Source organism: Cervus elaphus, chromosome 17 (genome assembly GCF_910594005.1).
Source record: "Cervus elaphus chromosome 17, mCerEla1.1, whole genome shotgun sequence".
NCBI classification, from domain to species: Eukaryota; Metazoa; Chordata; class Mammalia; order Artiodactyla; family Cervidae; genus Cervus; species Cervus elaphus.
In genome coordinates, this window is record NC_057831.1 from 40,320,168 (window position 1) to 40,340,677 (window position 20,510).

Genomic DNA, 20,510 nt, shown 5'->3' on the forward strand with positions numbered 1-20,510 from the left:
CAAACTTATCCATCCACCTTCCCACCCTTCTTTGCTTCCCTATTCTCCTTTTCTCTCCTCCTCTCTCTCTCATTCTTTATTCTACTTTCCTCTGTTTTCCTTCATTTATAAATAGGTTCTCAACACATTGTGTAAAAGATAGCTGTCTGTGGCTCTTAATGTACCTGGTTTTTAATCAGTCCTGAATATTCATTGGAAGGACTGATGCTGAAGCTGAAGCTCCCATACTTTGACCACCTGATGTGAAGAACTGACTCATTGGAAAAGACCCTGATGCTGGGAGGGATTGAAGGCAGGAGGAGAAGGGGACAACAGAGGATGAGATGGTTGGATGGCATCACTGACTTGATGGACATGAATTTGAGCAAGCTCTGTGAGTTGGTGATGGATAGGAAAGCCTGGCATGCTTCAGTCCATGGGGTCGCAAAGAGTTGGACACAAGTTGAGTGACTGAACTGAACTGTTTTCATTGTAACAGAGTCAGGGAGCCCCTCTCGCTCACAAATACATTTATCAAATGTTTTTGGAAGACATATGACTGGCCTTGATTTACCCTATTTCTACCCTTTAACTAAACCCAGCAGAGGAGAATCGAGTGTTACTATAGGCTAAGCCTAGGTCATGTGACCATTCTGGTGACCCATGGGTAGAGAGGACTGTAATTGGTAGTCCCACCACAATCTTAGGTGATGTTGGGGAGAAATCTTGTGCAGGCAAAATAATAGCTGCTATTTTTCCTTTTTTTTTTTTTTTTCCAAGTGTACGCCTCTGACAAAGTAAGTAGGCGCTCAGTAAGTATTTGAAGAAATGAAAGGAAAATTAGGATAAGAACTGAGCTGATCTATAGGAAGAGAGGAGAAAGCCAGGTAGCGTTTCAGTGTCTCAAAAGCTGTATTTAGATCCTACAATGCCGTTCTATATTTTGAAACCATTTGAATTCCCAGTAGATAAGTCGTTCAATTTTTTAAAAAACAAGAAATTTCAACCCAGAATCACATCCAAAAAATATGCTATCTCACCAGTTGCCCTTTCAGCAAATATATATTGAGTACCTCCTCAAGGCTAAGGCACAAAGTGGAAGGTAAATACACTTTTAGTGAAGGTAATTGAGATGTTTTTCCTCTATAATTAAAGAAAATGTTAATCTTATAGAGAAAATTACAGGTGATGACATACCAAGTAGAATATATTCAGGGAACCATTTGCTTCCTTACAGCTTCTTAGAAAACTGCATAGTGGTGTATTCCACTCTATGGAAATAAGAAATTTAAGGAAATGAATTCATATGTTTAGCCCTATTTATTTTAAACCAAATAAAGAGGCATTTGAAACATCTTTAGGCCTCTCAGAAAACATCCTAAACAAAAGCATGTAATTCCAAATAAAACAAGTTTATATTTACACATTTTATTTCTGTTACCCTGTTGATTGATTCAGAAGAGTTGTGGGGTGAAAGATTGTACCATTTATTTCTCCTGATTTTTTTCCATTTGCCTGGAATAACTCAGTTTATTAAAGATTTCTGAGACGTTCACTGTCATTGCCCTCCTGGCTTTGCTGTCAGTGTTGGGGGTAAGGAAAGGATGAACTTGAAGCGGGGTTGCCTCTTTGTCACTGCGGCACCGAGTCATTGTGTCTCCAGAAAGCATGCTGAACCTGTCAGCAAAGCTTCCTAAAGCTGGGTTCTTTCAGTCCGTTCTTACAGGGGTGATAAGCCTTGGAACTTATTTCAGTGGGTCTGCCTGTAGAAGCATGCCTCTTGGTTTTCTTTTGAAGATTGATTGGTTTGCAAAGGAAGGCCAACAGTGCTACTCCTTTTTTCTCACTTTCTCTCTTCTTTCCATTCTTGAAAACTTGATAGTTGTATTCAATAAGAAGTCTTACTTGACAGATTCTGTGTCCATACTTTATGTAGTTCTTTAAACCTGATTCTTGAAGCTGAGCAACTTTTAATGGGACTCTTTAGTGAAGCCAAAACCACTTATATAATCCAGCTCTGTAGTGTAGTGTTTTTCTGATTTTTTTTTAAATGGTGCGATGAGATAGAAAAAGATAGAGTAGGCAAGGGGTGGGATGGAAGGAGAGATGCAAGAGAATTTCTAAAACTAGAAATTTAACAGACTGACTCAGATTAAGGTTCACAGTAGCCTGCTAGAAAGAGAAATGTCTGAACACAATTTCTGACTTTTTTAAGGTAATCGACAATAATTATAAGTATTTGTGGTAAACCACAACAATCTCTCTATAATGTTGTGCTCAAAATATGCCACTAGACCAAGTTAATAAGGATGTTTCACAGCAATACGTTTAATTCTAGTTAAGTAAAATAAATTTAAATAAATGCAACATAAAAATCAAACACCTACTCTGTGCCCTGAGTCTTTTTGGGGGATCTAGAAAACTCCTTTTGAGTAGTTCTTACAATTGAGGCATTTGATCCAGTGGCAGGAATATAAACAAGTAAAAAGAATGCTCATGAAAAAATTTGATAGGTGCTCTGAGAGTAGTAAATATGAGGAATTAAGGGAAACTTTACATTTGACATTGTTTGTTCAGAGGAAGTGTTTTATATCTTGACTCCCAATTTTAGGAGGTCCCCTGTGAATCTATAGGATACCAAAAGTGAATTTTTTTCTTCTATAATGTGATGGGTATTTACACATAACACTCAGATATACAAAAACAGTATTCTGTTTTATTTGTCAGTAACTACATTCTGTCTGCACTGATGGAGAAAGTAACTTTGCTAAACAAATTTATTTCAGCCACCTTTGGTTTATATTGGTCTCTTTCAGATGAATTCAATTGCAGTTGGCTAAGTCCTTAGTCAATTTGAAGTTCCCATTCCATATCAAGAAGGTGTCTTCTCTCAACGAATCTGCACTCCTGTTTTCTTCCCAAATTGGTTCTGAGTGAAGTGAAAGTTAATCGGTCGTGTCCAATTCTGAACGATCCCATGGACTGTAGCCCACCAGGCTCTTCTGTCCATGGAATTCTCCAGGCAAGAATACTGGAGTGGGTTGCCGTTCCCTTCTCCAGGGGTTCTTCCCAACACAGGGATTGAACCCAGGTTTTTACCTTCTGATTCTTTACCTTCTGAGCTGAGAGAAGGGCTAAATTCCCAGGTCCTATAACAAGAGCAAGGTGCTTCTATTTTCTGTGTTGTGTTTGTCCTCTTGGATTTCTCTGGGGTCAGAGGTATTGTCTAATATTGTCTTGAGAGGACGCCTTGTATTGTCCCCAAATATCTTATGTTCTTTTCCACCAAGGTCTGGCCATTTGAGGATGGTAAAGCTGATATAGGCTTGAAAGTAGGTTCCTTTGCTACTGAATTTTGAGATCCCCATAGTGTATAGCAGGGGTTGGCAAACTACAGCATGCAAACAAAATCCAGCTGCTGTGGGGCAAACTCCAGCCACACCAATCCACGTATGCATTATCTATGTCTGTTTTTGTTCTACAGCAACATAGGGTAGGCTTTTCTACAAAGATTGCACAGCACTTCAAACATTTACCATCTGGCCCTTTTCAGAAAACGTTTGCCTAGAGGAAGGTCAGCATCGTGGCAGTAGGAGAGGCTGTGCTCTCTGTATCTCTTCCTCTCAGTCTACACCTAGTAAAACATACACATCTCAGCAAAGGCTTCTCTATTCCTCACACCAGGATGCTGGGGCGATCTGCATGTTTGTGTATCTGAAGATGGTGGACCGAACACCAGGAGGAGGCAGAGCCGAGAACAGCTAAAGTGGTGCCTGCAGTTTTGGCCCCCAGCTCTCGCTGTGCCTGCAGCCCCAGAGAAGCCAGAAGCAGCAGAGGCAGCAGGGCCCATGATTCCAGCTTCCCAGCCTCAGCAGCCTCAGGGATCTCAAGGAACCAGGCATCAGTGATGGCAGGACCTGTGACCCCTCCCGCCCCGCCCCCTGCCCCCCGTTCCTCCAGTTGCAGCAACACACGTAACTCTGGGCCCCCTGCTTGAGGCAGTGGTACCCAGAAACCCAGCAACCCTGAAAGAAGAAGAAAGTGAAGGTGTTCATCCCTTATCCCTCAGTCCTGTCTGACTCTGCGACCCCAGGTACTGCAGCCCACCAGGCTCCTCTGTCCGTGGGATTCTCTCGGCCAGGATACTGGAGCGGGTTGCCATGCCCTCTTCCAGGGTATCTTCCCAACCCAGGAATGGAACCTGGGTCTCCTATACTGCGGGCAGACTATTTATTGTCTGAGCCAGCACCTGCAATTCTGGCTCCTCCCATCCTCCCCTCCCCCTGTTGTGGTGCAAGCACAATAAGCCCAGCGGCAATGCCAGAGGCAACGACACTGGCAGCAGGCAACAGCAAGGCATCAGTGACCCTAAAGGCAGGAGCAGCAGCGCGGAGGGCACTGGCAACATGTCTGGAGGAGGCGTTAGAGATGTAAAGTGCTGGTTCTCAAATCTATGAGACTGCTCAGAGAGGAGAAATCAAAATCTTGTGCTATAGCGCCACCTACTGAAAAATAAAAGAAAAACTTATAATAACCAACCTATGGGATTGTTAGAATCAAAGTAAAAAATGGGAAGGAAATCCAAAAAAGAAGAGATATATGTATACCTATGGGCTTGCAGGTAGCTCACTGGTAAGGAATCCGCCTGCCAATGCAGGAGATGCAGGTTCAGTGTTTCAGTAGGGAAGACCCCTTGGAGGAGGAAATGGCAACCCACCCCAATATTCTTGTCTGGGAAATTCCATGGACAAGTGGGCCTGGTGGGCTACAGTCCATAGGGTCCTAAGAGTCAGACATGATTTAGCGACTGAGCAGGATCACGATATGTAAGTATAGCTGATTCACTTTGCTGTACTGTAGAAATTAACAAAACATTGTAAAGCAACTGTACTCCAGTAAAACTTTTTTTAAAAAAGCTTTGCCTGAATAAGAAAGATGTTTGCTACTTCAAGTATGCTGGCAGAGGAACAACTCATCAAGCATCATGAAAAACGACAGTAACACAGTATTACAAAGTGATAATCAAAGTTCTCCAACAACCAAACTTAAAAGTCATGTTATGTTGCAGTCTAACTGATAGAGAATTCAAAATAGTTGTTTCGAAGAAACTTAACAAGCTACAAGAAAACTCAAAAAGGAAGTTCAATGAGTGCAAACATAAAATCGGTGAGCAGAAGGGATATTCTGCCAAGAAGACTGAAAATCTAAAAAAGAACAAAACAGAAATTTGGAGCTAAAGAATTCAATAAGTGAGATGAAGAATGCCCTAGAAAACACTGTAAATAGAGAAGATCATATGGAAGAGAGAATTAGTGAGCTTGAAGATACAAATATGAAAATGATATAGGTGGAAGAGGAGAGCTGACTGAGCTCTTTTTTTAAATGAGGAAATTTTATGAGAACTATTTGACTCCGTTAGGAAAGGCAGCATAAAGATAATGGAGAGGGAGAAGGGTGCAGAGAGTTTATTTAAAGAAATGATAGCTGAGAACTTCTCAGACCTTGGGTAGGAACTGCATTATACAAGTTCATGAAGCCAAGAGGACCCTTAATTACCTCAATGCAAAAAAAAAAAAAAAAAAACCTCTAAGACGTATTAAAATTGTCAAAAGTCAGTGACAAAGAAAGAATATTAAAGGCCAACAGGAAAGAAAGACAGTAACCTACAAAGGAGCCCCCATTAAGCTATCAGCATATTTTTCAGCAGAAACTCAGCATGCCAACAGCGAATGGAATGACATAATCAAAATATTGAATGATAAAAAATATCAGCCAAGAAAGTACTATGCAGTAAAGTTATCTTTTAGATATTAAGAAAAAAATAAAGCCTTTCCAGGGAAAGCAAGATGAAAAAGATAATCTACCAAATGGGAGAAGATATTTGCAACTCATATCCAATAAGGGGTTAATATCTAAAAAATATAAAGAACTTACACAACTCAACTACGACAAAACAAACAACTTATTTGAAAAATTGGCTTGAGACCTAAATAGGCGTTTTTCCAAAAAGGATATACAGATGGCCAGTGTAGCACGTGGGAAGATGTTCAGTACCACAAATTATTAGGGAAGTGAAAATCAAAACCACAATGAGGTATCACTTCATGAACTTTATAATGATTGTTGTCCAAAAGACAAGAACAAATGTTAGAGATGTGGAGAAAAGAGAATTCTTATATACTGCTGTTGGTTATGTTCTTTGGTGCAGCCATTATGGACAATAGTGTGGCAGTTCTTAAAAAAAAAATTAAAAGTAGAACTACCATATGATCCAGATATTCCACTTCTAGGCATTTCTTTGAAAAATACAAAAACATTAATTCAAAGAAATGTAGGCACCTGTGCATCTGTGTTCATTCCATCATTATTTACGATAGCCAAGATACGGAAACAGCCTAAATGTCCATCTACATATGAATAGATGAAGAAGCTGTGTTATATGTATAGATACATGCACACACAAGGGCATTCTACTGAGCCATAAAAAAGATGAAATTCTGCAATTTGTGACAATGTGGATGGAGCTAGTGGATGCTATTTTTTAAGTGAAATGACTCAGATGAGAAAGACAAATGCTGAGTGATTTTACTCATGTGTGAAATACAACAAAAAACAGAAAGCAAAAACAAACACCTAGATACAGAGAACAGATTTTCGGTTACTAAAGGGGAAGGGGGGTGATTAGTGGTTACCAAAGTGGAAGAGGATTGGGGGAAGGTGATATGGGTAAAGGAGGTCATCTATATGATGACTGGTGGAAACTAAACCTTTGGTGGTGAACACACAATAAGGGAATTTTTGCTGTTGTTCAGCCATGAAGTTGTGTCTGACTCTTTGCAACCCCATGAACTGGAGCACGCTAGGCTTCTGTGTCCTTGGTGGTGAGCGCACTATGAATACAGAAGTTGAAATATAATGTACACCTGAAATATTTAATGTTATAAACCAGTGTTAACTCAATTTTATTTTATCATTTATTTGTTTGTTTTGGGGGGATGGAATCCATACCCCTTGCATGGGCAGCATAGAGTCTTAACCACTGGACTGCCAGGGAAGTCTCCCTGTTCAATCAGTTTTAAGAAAGTGTTTGCTAACCCCCAATCTCTAGAATCTTTGGATTGACCACTCTTTGCCTGCCCTTCTTCTTGACGTGTTTCGTCTTTTCCAGGCACACAGGATGGACTGGGTTTCGTGCACAGCGATCCCAGATCAGATAGCTGTGATGCTATCTCAGATGCATCTGCGCACAGTCCTCCCTGTCCCTCTCCCTCTCCTGCTTCACTGCTTTTGCATCGCGCTGGATATAAAAAGAAGTAAAGCACCAGTCCGTTCTCAGCCTGCCCCTGTCACTATACCTGGGACAGAGCAGGTGACTGTATGTTGAGGTTCTGCTTTCTTGGCTGAAGAACTTTGGTATCTTCTTTTATGGTACTTGTGTATCATTTTCAGCCTAGTTTTGTCTCTTCTGGTAAAGAATCTGCCTGCAGCTCAGGAGACTCAGGTTCCATCCCTGAATCAGGAAGATCTCCGGGAGAAGGGAATAGCTACCCACCCCAGTATTCTTGCCTGGAGAACCCCATGGACAGAGGAGCCTGGCAGGCTGTAGTCCATGGGGTCACAAAGAGTTGGACATGACTGAGTAACACTTTCACTTTTATGTCCCTTCCAGATCTCTGTTCTTCTTTCCTTGAAAGGTTTTCTATTTTGTATAGGCAGGTGCCAGGAACAAGAAGACTTTTCTTAAGTGAATGATTCTGAGTACTCTGTACTAGCAATACCACATCATAGGAGAAATTGCTAGGAATGAAAATTCTCCAGCCCTAACCCCAGTTGCTGAATCAGAACATCTAGGGAAGGGACCTGGAAGCTGGGTTTCAGCGTGCCCTTCCGGTGATTGTGATGTCTGTCAAAGTTTGAGAGCCACTGCCTAACATCATATCTGCAACTAAAACTAGATGATCTCTGTTGACCAGGTTTCATTCTTCATCTGTGACAGAGAGCTTTCAAAATGTAGAAAACTCCTTTCTCTTTCCACAAACATTGGCTGGAGTAAACTCAAAAATTCTGTTTTGAAAATTAAAACATTCTTTTTTGTCCTTGCATTTCTAGCCTAATAATTCTTATCCTTTCTGAGTCATTCAGTGCGTCTAATGAAATAAGCTAACATACACAGGAAGAATAAGCATTTTATGAAGGTACAGCTTTCCTAAATAACACTCCTCTGTGCATTCATGATACACGTTTTTTAGATGAGTATGTGCCTGGGACCAGCAATACGATTTGCTGAGTCAGGAGTTTTAATTCTAGACTTTAAGTGGTTCCAAGATTGAAATCCTCAGCTTTCTTGGACAGTTTCATTTAGACCTGCACAGGCATCCCAAAGTTAGCAGGAGTGAAAGATATTTCTTTTTCTTTCCCCTCGAACTACTATATATTTCCTGAATTCACAACCTTGATGAATAGCTCTGACAGTGACTACAAGCATCTGTTTTGAAATTGGACTGATCTAGATTCAAATACCAGTGTCAACATTTATTAGTGTTGTAATCTTGAGCAAGTGAACTTTCTACATTTCCTGTAACATGGAGGCAGTTCCAACTCCCATGGGTAAATTTTGGAGATTTGGAGAAAACACATGCATGATAAATGATATTTATTTATTTACTATCCTAAACTCGATGCCACCTCAGCATCCTCTTAATGATCAAGTCACTAGGCATCACTTTCATAAGTACCTTTCAAATAGTATTACTTTTCTCTCAACAAATCTGCACCTCTAGCAAAGACCGTCTTCAGTTATTTTGGGATGACATAGTTTCTTGTTTGTTCTTCCTAACCTTTTGTTGGCTCACCTCTTGGAGCTGCCACTTACAGTTTTTCAGGCTCTGGAATGCACAAGGCACACATCTAAGGGGCGCCATTCAGAGGTCAGTGAAACCTCCCATTCAGGCACACTCAAACACGTACCCATTCTCACGCAGCCATGCACACACCACACACAGTGGCATAAACATTCAAATGCACACACATACAAATTTCCACAGACTCAGAGATCACCCGCCACACACACCCACTCACATCCATTAACATTCACACACACATTTGTATATTTATTATGAAAAAAGAGCAAAGCATGTTTTTCAACAGAATATACGTTTATGTGACTGTATTGAGAAAGGAACACTTTTTTTTCATCCACATGGGGGTGTCATAAGGGTTGCTCTGCTGTCCTCCCTCATCTTTTCTTCAAGAGCTGCCAGAATGATTCTGTAAGATGCCCCCACCCCTTCCCTGGACCATCTCCCATGGCACTTTATGCCCGTTCAGATGCACATCATTGTTTGTTGCCCTAATGCTTACCTGAGGTTCAAAAACCCCATGAGATTTTCATTGGTACCCAGCCTTGTACCTTACCAAAAGGAGATGGGTGACAAATTATTTTTCATTCACTGAATAGGCAATGAGTGTTGTTTGGGGGCCACTTTCCATATATATGGATTCACAAAAATACTGTGTCTTAACTTGCCTGGTGATGGCATATTTACTTATTTAAATTATGAGGAAGAACTCAGAAAAACATACCTAGCCACTTAGGTTTCATTAATAACTATTCTGTGTCATAAATTTTTAGCAAAAAGAGAAATTCCAGTTCTCCATCACTGTTATCATCACTCTGTTCCTTTGAGTGGGCTAAAAGGGTTCCAGCTATCTTACTCTTAAGCCACTTTTACAGTCTTTTAATGTCTAATACTTAAGGGGAATTCTTTATTTGTACCACCACTATGCCAGATACTTGGAAGCCTAATTTCATTTAGTCTTCAAACCAGTTCTGGGGATGGGTTGATTTTTATTCCCATTCTACACATGGGAGAATATATGTTGAGAGGAATTTGCTTGATGTCAAATGGTGCATAAAGGGCAGAAGTTGGCCTCAGACCTGGGTTTATCTGCTTTCAGAGTTTGTGGTTTTAGAATGATTACTGGACATTCTTTTAGGCCTCATTAAATTCATAAAAATTAGAGTGGAAAAGAAACCCAAAGAGTAAAGGATGAAATACAGTTTAATACAGTCATTCTTTAGATTCTCTAACTTCCCAAGTCAACATTGTTCTATTTGTAAGTGTGAATGATCTTAGCTAATTTTTTAATACATAACTGAGTTTACTTCACATATATATTTTTGTCTCTCCTTCATTTCCATTTGTCTGACCACCACTACTACTATGTCTTATCATAACATTTCCATACATACTTAGAAAACCAAGCAAAGGGTAGAGTTCCATTTTCAAAAACTAAAAAAAAAACAAAACAACAAAACACATTTTGGACAACACATTCTTAGCAATGGAACCTGAACATCATTATCAGACATGGTAGGGAAAGTTCTCACTCTGCATTGTGACAAGGGCAGCCAGATAGCAACTGTTACAGGGATGAAATAAGATGGAAGATTTTAACAAAGAGTTTAAACTATTTTCTTAAATAGACTTCCTCCACTGCCATAGATCTAAATAGCCTCTTGATAAGTCATCTGGATACAATTGTTCACATAACTGATGAACTTGGCCTCCACTTTGAGAAGGATACCCTCTTTTTCTACACTTGCTTGCATTTTTACCTTAATGTGTTCTACAAAGCTAGGTCCTCCCATGTTTTAGGAGTCTTTTCCTGTTTTTTTGAAAGAGTCTTGACCTTTTGATCTTGGCATTGATGCTTTTGAGTCTTTTCCATTCTGGTTTGATTTCTGTGCACTTTTGGCCAGAGTATCTCAAATAGATTTCTGTACTGGAACTTTCCCTTCAGCTTACTCATCATCAGGGCCATCATCACCTTCATCATCACCACCATCTTCGTCTTCAGCAGCAAGTTTTACTTACTTTGTGACATGATTTCCAGATTCACATCCTCCTCCCCTTCGCCTTCTGACTCTGCATCTTCCTTCACAGCTACTAAGTGCTCTCCCCTGATACACCGAGGCCCTGGCCTGTGCTTCAACCACAGGACCACAGGTGGTGGTACTTCAGAGACCCTCAGGGAAACTGTTGGCTATGTAGACGTTTTCAAAGTTGCCTGTGTTGCTTTAATTGGACTGCCTCCGTGATTCATTGCCCTTGCTTCAACAGCGTGCACTTGGTCTGTTGAACCAGCCCCAAACTGATCATTCTTAAAGAGGACCTATGCTCATTTTCACCATTATCCACCTTAAAGGGATAATCTTTGTCAGCCTTTGGTTCACAACCAAAGATGATAGTTGTGGGGCCTTGGGGGCTCATGTCCACGTCTATCCAATCTTCCACGGGCAGGTGGTGTGCAATTATGTGGAAGAGAAAGCGGGCAGAGATAAACAACTACTGTTCAGAGAACAGCTGTGTAGAATGGAGTCATACCAGGGTAGTCTTTGCTAATTTTTATATTTTTCTCTGTACTATAGCATGGGGTTGTTCAGCTGCTGAGTCATGTCTGACTCTTTGCAACTGCATGGACTGTGGTACACCAGGCTCCTCTGTCCTCCCCTGTCTCCCTGAGTTTGCTCAGATTCATATCCATCTGAATCACTGATGCTATCTAAACCATCTCATCATCTGTCGTCCCCGTCTCCCTTTGCCTTCAGTCTTTCCCAGCATCAGGGTCTTTTCCAATGACTTGACTCTTCACATCAGGTAGACAGAGTATTGGAATTTCAGCATTAGTCCTTCCAGTGAGTATTCAGAACTGATTTCTTTTAGGATTGACTGATTTGGTCTCTTTGAAGTCCAGCGGACTCTCAAAAGTCTTCTCCAGCACCACAGTTTGAAAGTGTCAATTGTTTGTTGCTCTGCCTTCTTTATGATCCAACTCTCACATCCGTACATGACTGCTGGATGGATCTTGCTAAATTTTGACTTTTAAACTAGAGAAAAATCTTTATTTTCCATTTTTATGATCCTTGTCAGTATGTCTACTCTCCCAGTTTTACACATCTACAAATACTGGGTAAGATTAAACAAAGCATTGAAAAGGAGATGCTTAAGGCCATTCACAACGTCAAGCATCTTAATACCAAACTTGGAAGCAAGCGTATTGATGTTGAGTAGTATTTCTCTATATAAAGTTTGAAACGATCTCTTAACTTATATATCTTTTATTCTGAAATGCCATTTTTCAAAATGTGTCTACAATGAGATAAGCATATTATTTTATAAACCTTACAAGTTGCCTTTAAAGAAACCACTAGGTACGGATATACTGTGGGAGCGTGTCTACATATACAAATATTATTTTCCCATTCTCAGTTTCTTGTAAATAATAGGTGCAGGATGCTAAATGTCATTATATTTATATGCAAAGCAGCATTTCTAATCCTGAGTCACTTCTTTCAACTAACACATCTGTCTTTGACCTCTCTTCCCATGGCATTTTAGAATTGCTAGGGAATTTATAATCAAAATTAGTTTGGCAGCTTTCTGAAAGATAGAACCAAATGTTCATTGCTGGAAGAAAAACATCAACTAATCCTGCTTTTATTATCACACTCGAGAAAACCATTTTTTGCCACTGATTTTAATTCTGTTGTTGATTTCGATCAGATCAGCTCTCCTGGATTTCAGTTTACAATTATATGTAACATGAACCCCAATTTTGCCTAACTTTCTAGTGTATGCAGTGTTTTACAAATAGTCTATTCCATTTCTCTGAAGGAAAGTTTTCAAGGAAGTCAAGTGTTTAATGTTTCAAATGTAAGTTTAATGATAACCAGTATTAATACCTTGGTGTCATTCATTCTAAAATCTTGTCTCTCTTTTCATATAGCTAATATGTGTTAGTCACTTGGTTGTATCTGTCTCTTTTGCAACCCCATGGACTGTAACCCACCAGGCTCCCCGTCCATGGGATTTTCCAGGCAGGAATACTGGACTGTCATTTCCTTCTTGTCATTTACTTCTCCAGGGGATCTTCCCAACTCAGGGATTGAACCCGAGTCTCCCTCATTGCAGGCAGACTCTTTACTATCTGAGCCACTGGGGAAGGCCCATTGCTTTTATGTGTGTATGTAATAGACATGGGTATATGTATGTGTGTATAACTCCTCAAGTTAACTCCAACAGAATTCCTTAGGACTGCCTTTAGCAGTAATTTACTCATTTGACAAATATGTATTGAAATTCTTTCAATGTGCTAGGTTTACTCCTAAGATTTAAAAGTAAACCAATATATAAAATGACATTTTTTATACAGATATAAAAAATGACCATGAATGACCCTATTCAGTTGCTCCAAGGACTGCAAATCTACTGGGAGGAACAAGCAACTGAATAGCAGTTATAATACCATATAGTAAGTGCTTCTCTGGAGTATGCATAGGAGATGCACAGCCCATTCCAGGAAGGGTAATAAGATATGGAGTGGTTGGCTGGAGCCATCTGAGGCAGGAAGGTTTTTGGCAGGATAAACAATGAGCAGCATCTAGAACAAAGAAGTATTAGCAAAACCTGGCCGAGTTTGTCTCTTAGGAGTTGTTCTCTATGAGAGGCGGTAGGTATGGTGACTAAACTCATGGGCTCTGAGGTAAACTGACTGTGTTTGGATCCTGGCTCTGACACTTATGGAATAGGAAATTTAGCATCACTTTTGTGTGTCTCAGCTTCCCCATTTGTGTAAAAGTGGGCTTTAGACTAATACCTACCTTGTGAAGATACAGTGAGATTATATGTATTGATATAGGCAGGATGCTTAGAGGAAAGTACTTTGAGAGTACTTCTGTTGGTTTGCTAGGGGTGAGTGTCAGAGTACCACAAACTGGGTGGATTAAACAACGGAAGTTTATTACATCACAGTTCTGGAGAACAGAAGTCCAAAAGAAATGTGCCTACAAGGTTGGTTCTTTCTGGGGACTGTGAGAGAAGGATCTGTTCCTGGCCTCTCTCCTTGCCTTATAGATGGTCAGTCTTCTCCCTGAATCTCTTGGTGTATTATCTTCCCTAGATGCATGTCTCTTGTGTCTAAATTTCCCCATTTTACAAGGACGCTAATCATATTGGATTAGTGAAGTAAAAATCTCTCAGTCATGTCCGACTCTTTGCAACCCTGTGGACTATACAGTCCATGGGATTCTCCAGGTCAGAATACAGGAGTGGGTAGCCATTCCCTTCTCCAGGGGATCTTCCCAACCCAGGAATCGAATCCAGGTCTCCCGCCTTGCAGATGGATTCTTTACCGTCTGACCCACCAGGGAAGCCCAAGAATACTGGAGTGGGTTCTCCAGCAGATCTTCCTGACCTAAGGCTCCTACTGGGCCTGCTGCATTACAGGTGGATTCTTTACCAGCTGAGCTACCAGGGAAGCTGGATTAGGGCCCAACCTAATGACCTCATCTTAACTAGTTACATCTGTGGCGATGTTATTTCCCAATAAGGTCATACTCTGAAGTACCTAGAATAAGACTTCAACAAATGAATTGGAGTGGGGCATAAATGAATGCATGCGTGTGCATGCTCAGTCACGTCCGACTCTTTGCAACCCCATGGACTGTAACCCACCAGGCTCCTCTGTCCATGGATTTTCCAGGCAAGAATTCCTTCTCCAAATGAATATATAACAGTGCTCATTTTTTGAAGAAGATGCTCATTTTCTGTTGCATAAAAGTTAAATGTTTAGACAAGATAGGCGAGAATAAGGAAGAAATTTGAATGGAAGTAGCTCCCCCTTTGGCAGGTAACAATCATTGCCCAGATGCAAAGGTCTGTTTTGGTATATTTTTGATACTTAGGAGAAAAATGTCAAAGCCCATTTTTTTTCATCATGTGCTAATCTTTTCACTTCTTAAATTGAAGATACATTTCTACTTTTAGTTGCCTCTTACTAAAAATCATAGTTATATTTTTCTGAGCTATGATGGAACTTAGAGATCAACAGTTCCAACCATCTCACTTTGAGAGGAGGAGAGGCGAGGGACAGGAAAGTTGGCTAAGGAGGCCTTTGTTACCACCTTTGTAACCTCAGCGGTACCCTTCTGGCCCCTAAGCCCCTTGGGGGTAAGAGGATGTCAGGGCACATACTTCACTTACATCTCACAGGGACTCAGTTGCCTTCAGCAACAATTACTTTCCCAACTCGCTTATTATTTGTGGGAAGAGAAAGATTGCTCACAGAAGAAATGGATAAAATGATGCTTTAATCTATTGCTTTCATTTTCACCCCAACTACTTTTTGTATTTGGACTTTTGATTTAGGCTGCCATTTCTCTGTTCTTTAGCACTGAAATAGCCTCTTCCTAAGCATGTCAGTCCTTTTTATTACCGAAGAGTCAGTCATTTCCTGCTGCCCCTCCCGGTGGTAAATGGCGTCTTTTGCTAACTGAGGTCTCCTTTCCCATTCCCGTGGTTCCTTTCCTGTCCTCCCTTTCACTGTTTCATTCTTCGCATTCCTTCCTCCTGTCTCCTCTCTCCCCTTTCTTTCCCTTTCTCCCCCTTAACCTGTCCTTTGCAGCTTCATTCCTTATTTTCCTGTTTCTTCTAGAGACAGTAAACAGGAGACATAGCTTCAATTGTTACTCAATTTTCGTGCATTAATACCTTGGAAAGATTTATGGTTTCTTAGCTGTGACAGTATAAACTCGGGGTTTATGTTCACTCAATACATCAATCACTTTTCTGCCCAAATCTAAAAATTCTGTGTCAATAAGCCGCAGAGTTGAAATCTGTTAACATTTCAGACATCAATATGGTGTTGTCAAATTTGAGATTTAGCCTTTTTTTCTATTGCTTTTTTCCCTGCTTGCATCATCATTGATGTTCCAATTAGAAAAAATGGAGTGATAAAACATGGCGAAACAGTTGTTACAGGGCTAAATGTGTATGTATATAAGTGGTATTAAACAATTAGTTGTAATTTCTAAGAATTTTAGCTTGAGGAGCTAGCATTTTTTTGTTGCTCATCATGTTTTTCCCATTCAAATTTTAGGTAGATTAATAGTAGAACACACATGCATTGTATAATTCTTAGAGCAGAAGTGGCATCAGAGCTCCGTTCTTCAAGTTCTGCAGTCTGTCATTGCATGTGAGAGACTGTCCAAAAGACTAGTGAACAACTAAAACATGCAGATTCTGTGACAGTGAACACGTATGGCTTTGTTGATTTCCTTTTTCCTGGCATATAAAGAGAGGCCTGAAAAATATTTATATTTTAAGAATATTTTGCTACGATTATTCAGTTTATTTTTCATCTTTTTAATGACCTGGTCATTACAGTTACATCTGCAAATTAACCCTGAAAAGGGTCTAATTTTAGAGTTTTATTTTATACTTTGTACATTTCTGAGGAAGAAATAGGACAGTGGCAAGGATTAAAAGGTCAGCTGTGTTTCATTTTTCATATTCTATCTCAAACTGTTTCCAACTTTAAGATCTCAGGATCCCTATAGACTCTCAGAGCTAAGTGAGTGTGTGTTAGTCGCTCAGGTGTGTCCGACTCTTTGTGATCCCATGGACTGTAGCCTGCCAGGTTCCTCTGTCCATGGGATTCTCCAGGCAAGAATACTGGAATGGGTTGCCATTTCTTTCTCCAGGGCATCTTCCCAACCCAGGGACTGAACTCTGGTATCCTGCATTGAAGGCAAATTCTTTACATCGGAGCCACCAGTGACACCCAGAGCTTATTGAGGACCACAAATAAAGAACTCTGACGCTATTTGAAATCAGATTACCTGGGTTTTGGTGTTGATTGCACATAACTGTCTAATCAACTCCTTCTTCAGCCTCTGTGAACTTATATATCCTCCCATAAATGAATGGTTTAAGAGTGGGAATGCTTTAAATGTAATTACTTGTGAGGTGGTGAGTCCCTCACTCCTGAGGGTTTGACGTCCAAGAACGCACCAAATTTCCAGCACGTTGTTGACAGCATGTAGGGGTGCATGTAAGCTTGATTGCTCCAACGTCCATAGATACCATTTCTCCCCTTTGAGGACAATAGCCATATATCCACATTCTACATCAGGGAATAAATGCATTGGGAGCAGAAACCAATCCATGGCTGCTAAGGCCCTTGAGGTGAACCTTAGATTGAGAGCAAAGGGAAACAGTGTGTCAGACCAAATGAAATCAGTATGTGATTTTCAATGTTTTTTTTAACTTTAATAGAATGAGGTAACACTGAAGCCTGTGCTTGTATGTGTGAGGCAAGGAGGATGTGGGAAATCTCTGTATTTTTCTGTCCAGTTTTGCTGTGTACTGAGACCTGTCGTAAAAATTAACATCTATTTAAAAAAGAAATTCTCTCCACCAGACAAAACACAAACAAAAAACTCCAAAGCCAGATGTCTTCACTGGCAGATTCTACCAGCCTTTATTGAAGAAATAATGTCAAGTCTACAAAGACCTTTTCAGAAAATGGGGAAAGACAGACTACTTCCCAAAACATGTGATAATAAAATCAGACAGTTCTACTAAAAAAAAAAAACGTAATCCAGTATCCCTCATGAACATATATGCAATATCCCTTTTCAAAAATTGTAATCACTGTAGCAATAAGTAAAAAATGTAATACATCATGAACAACTCAGTTTTATCCCAGGAATGCAGGTTTGCTTTGAATTTTGAAAAATCAATCATTGCAGTTTGACATATTAGCAGATTTTTTAAAAAGGGAAAATATTTAACATTTAGAACTCACCCATGGTAGAAACTCTTGGCAAGCTAGAAATAGAGGGGAATTTCTGCAAACTTATAAAAGGCATCATTGAAAAACCTTACAGTTATCATTCTCCAATATGGTAAAATGCTTTTCCTCTGAGTTCAAGAGCAAATCAAGTATGTCCACTCCGACCACTCCTATTTGATGTTGTATAGACTATCCTAGCCAAACCAGTAAGTCTAAGGAAAAATTCTATGTCTTTGTAAGGAAGAAGCGAACTCTCTAACGTTATTGTTTTTCTCATTTTGGTAGAAAATCTTGAGGAATCATCAAAAAATGCATTCAAACTAATAATTGGGTTTGTCACGGTTGCAATATGCAAACTGCTTACTACTCTCATGTTTTTTCCAAGAGAAATGGAATTTTTGTCCACACACAAATTTATATGCAAATATTCAGTGTAGCTGTTTAATTAATAGTCAAACAGTAGGAAAGAACTTATTGTTTATCAGCTGTTACTGTGATTTAACAAATGTAGTGGTATCTATAGACAATGGAATTCTTCTCAGCAATAAAAAGTACTGAGCTATTAGTACCTATAACAACTCTCAGAAACCTCATGCCAAGTGAGAGCAGTGAGACATAAAGGACTCCACGCTGCAATATTCTTTATATGGTATTCTAGGAGAAGCAAAAGTACAGTAAATAGATCAGTAGTTGCCAGCAGTCAAGACCCAGGGAGAAATTGACAGCCAGGGTTATGAGGGAACTTTGGGGGACAATGGAATAATTCTGCATTATGATAGGTATATTGGCAACAGGACTACAAACTTTTGTTAAAACTCTTTAATTGTATACTTAAAATAAAATTTATTTCTCATAAATTATACAAAACTGACTAAAAGTAAGATATAAGACTCTATATCTTCAGATAACTCAGCAATTATATTGACAAAGAGTGTCACCAAGGATTTCAGTAATTGATTCCGAGTTGTGGTCTGATAAATGGAGGAAAACAACACCCCCCAAAAAAGCTTAATATTATTAATAGAAAGCAACCATTGAAAGATAATGTTGCAACATAGCCACATAAGGAGATCAGTAAATCCTAGCCAAAAGTTTAAATCATCCATTATTTAATGAACTTGAGCCAAACTGTTGCACTTGTTAGTAATTTTAATGGTGGTAACAAATTTTATATGTATATGCTTTACAGTTTTAAAACAAGTTAGAATCTTGTACTATGTTTCCTGAAAGATCTTAAGGTCTGAGATATACTCTGACCATGAAAGCAAGAAAAGTCATGGGTATAAATAGACATCATCAAAAGTTGGAATGCTCTCTATAATGCAGTATAATTTCCCAAGTCTTTACACACATTCTGCTAGCCAGTCTGCTTCTGCTGCTTCTCCTTTCTGAGAATCTCATTTTGGGCATCCCACATTCCAACTTGCTGAGATGGGAATGACTCACTCACTTGATCTGACTAATGAGTCATTCTCCAAGATGATGGGTACCCACTGAGAAGATCTGTTGTATCAGATCAGTTCACTGCCCAGGATAAGGAGCTGTTTTGAGGACAACAGTAGGCTCTGGTTTGGATGGATGTGATGAAATCACATGGTATGAGCACAATGAGGGCAATATATCCATGGCAGTTTTTATCAGAAGTAGCTGTGGCCTGATTGGCATTTTAGACTATAAAACCTCTTTAGTATGTAGTTTCATCTGACCCCTATGACATTTTTAACTTTTCTTTTTATAAATGAGTCTTTGTAGTTCTTTGTCCAGTGAGTGACTCTCAGTAGGTGCTCAGTAAGTATTTGTTGAAAGAATTTGTGAAGAAATTAATAAATGGATTAATGGAGAGATGAATAAATCAGTGAGGTTTGCAGAAGTTATGTAACTTGGCCAAGGTCATAGGACGTGGCAACATTAAAGGAAACCAGTGGAGTAAAATGAGCAATTAGTCATGCAGGCTTTGCACTCAGATCTGGACCTTAACTTGCTTAGCCTCAAGTTGTTCATATGTGAAATCAAGTTAATGGCTGCACTTACCTATCAGGATCTTAAGAAGCATTAAATGGAAAAATGTTTGCAGACCCCTCAGCACACGCCAGGCAATTGCTATTGTTGTTTCGTTGCTAAGTCGTGTCTGACTCTTTGCGACCCCATGGACTGCAGCACGCCAGTGCTTTCCAGTCCTTCACTGTCTCCCAGAGTTTGCTCAAACTCATGTCCATTGAGTCGGTGATGCTAGCTAACTATCTCGTCATTTGTCGCTTCCTTCCCTTTTTGCCTTCAATCTTTCCAGCATCAGGATCTTTTGCAATGGGTTAGCTCTTTGCATCAGGTGGCCCAAGCTTGGAGCTTCAGCATCAAGCCTTCCAGTGAATATTCAGGATTGATTTCCTTTAGGATTGAATAGTTTGGTCTCCTTGCAGTACAGGGGACTCTCAGGAGTCTTCCCCAGCACCATGTTTGTTGGCAAAGTGATTCTCTGCTTTTTAATATGCAGTCTAGGTTTGTCATAGCTTTTCTTCCAAGGAGTAAAGTGTCTTTTAATTTCATGGCTGCAGTCACCATCTGCAGTGAATTTTGGAGCCCAAGAAAAGAAAATCTGACACTGCTTCAACTTTTCCCCTTCTATTACTATTTTCTATGAAGTGATGGGACCCATGCCATGATCTTAGTCTTTTTAATGTTGAGTTTTAATCCAGGCTCTTAGGAACTACCAATTAAAATTTAGGCTCTCTGATTTTCATTTCTGTAACTCATGTCATTCCATCATGCTTGTGAAATAATTGTTCTTTTTGTAGAATAAAAGAGCAAAATGAAGACAGTTTTCATTTTAGCAGAGATAAAACCATATAGTTTCTTTGTCTTCCTTATGAGAGTTCTACTTACACTATGTATCTATT

General features: G+C 39.7%; 1 protein-coding gene and 1 pseudogene across 2 annotated transcripts in view; one reads left to right on the forward strand and one right to left on the reverse strand.

Moving 5' to 3' along the window:
• Positions 1-20,510, forward strand: part of SLIT2 (slit guidance ligand 2) — a 386,076-nt gene that overhangs the window by 120,349 nt on the left and 245,217 nt on the right. The gene's annotated exons all lie outside the window — the stretch shown is intronic.
• Positions 10,450-20,510, reverse strand: part of LOC122673211 — a 30,672-nt pseudogene continuing 20,611 nt past the window's right edge.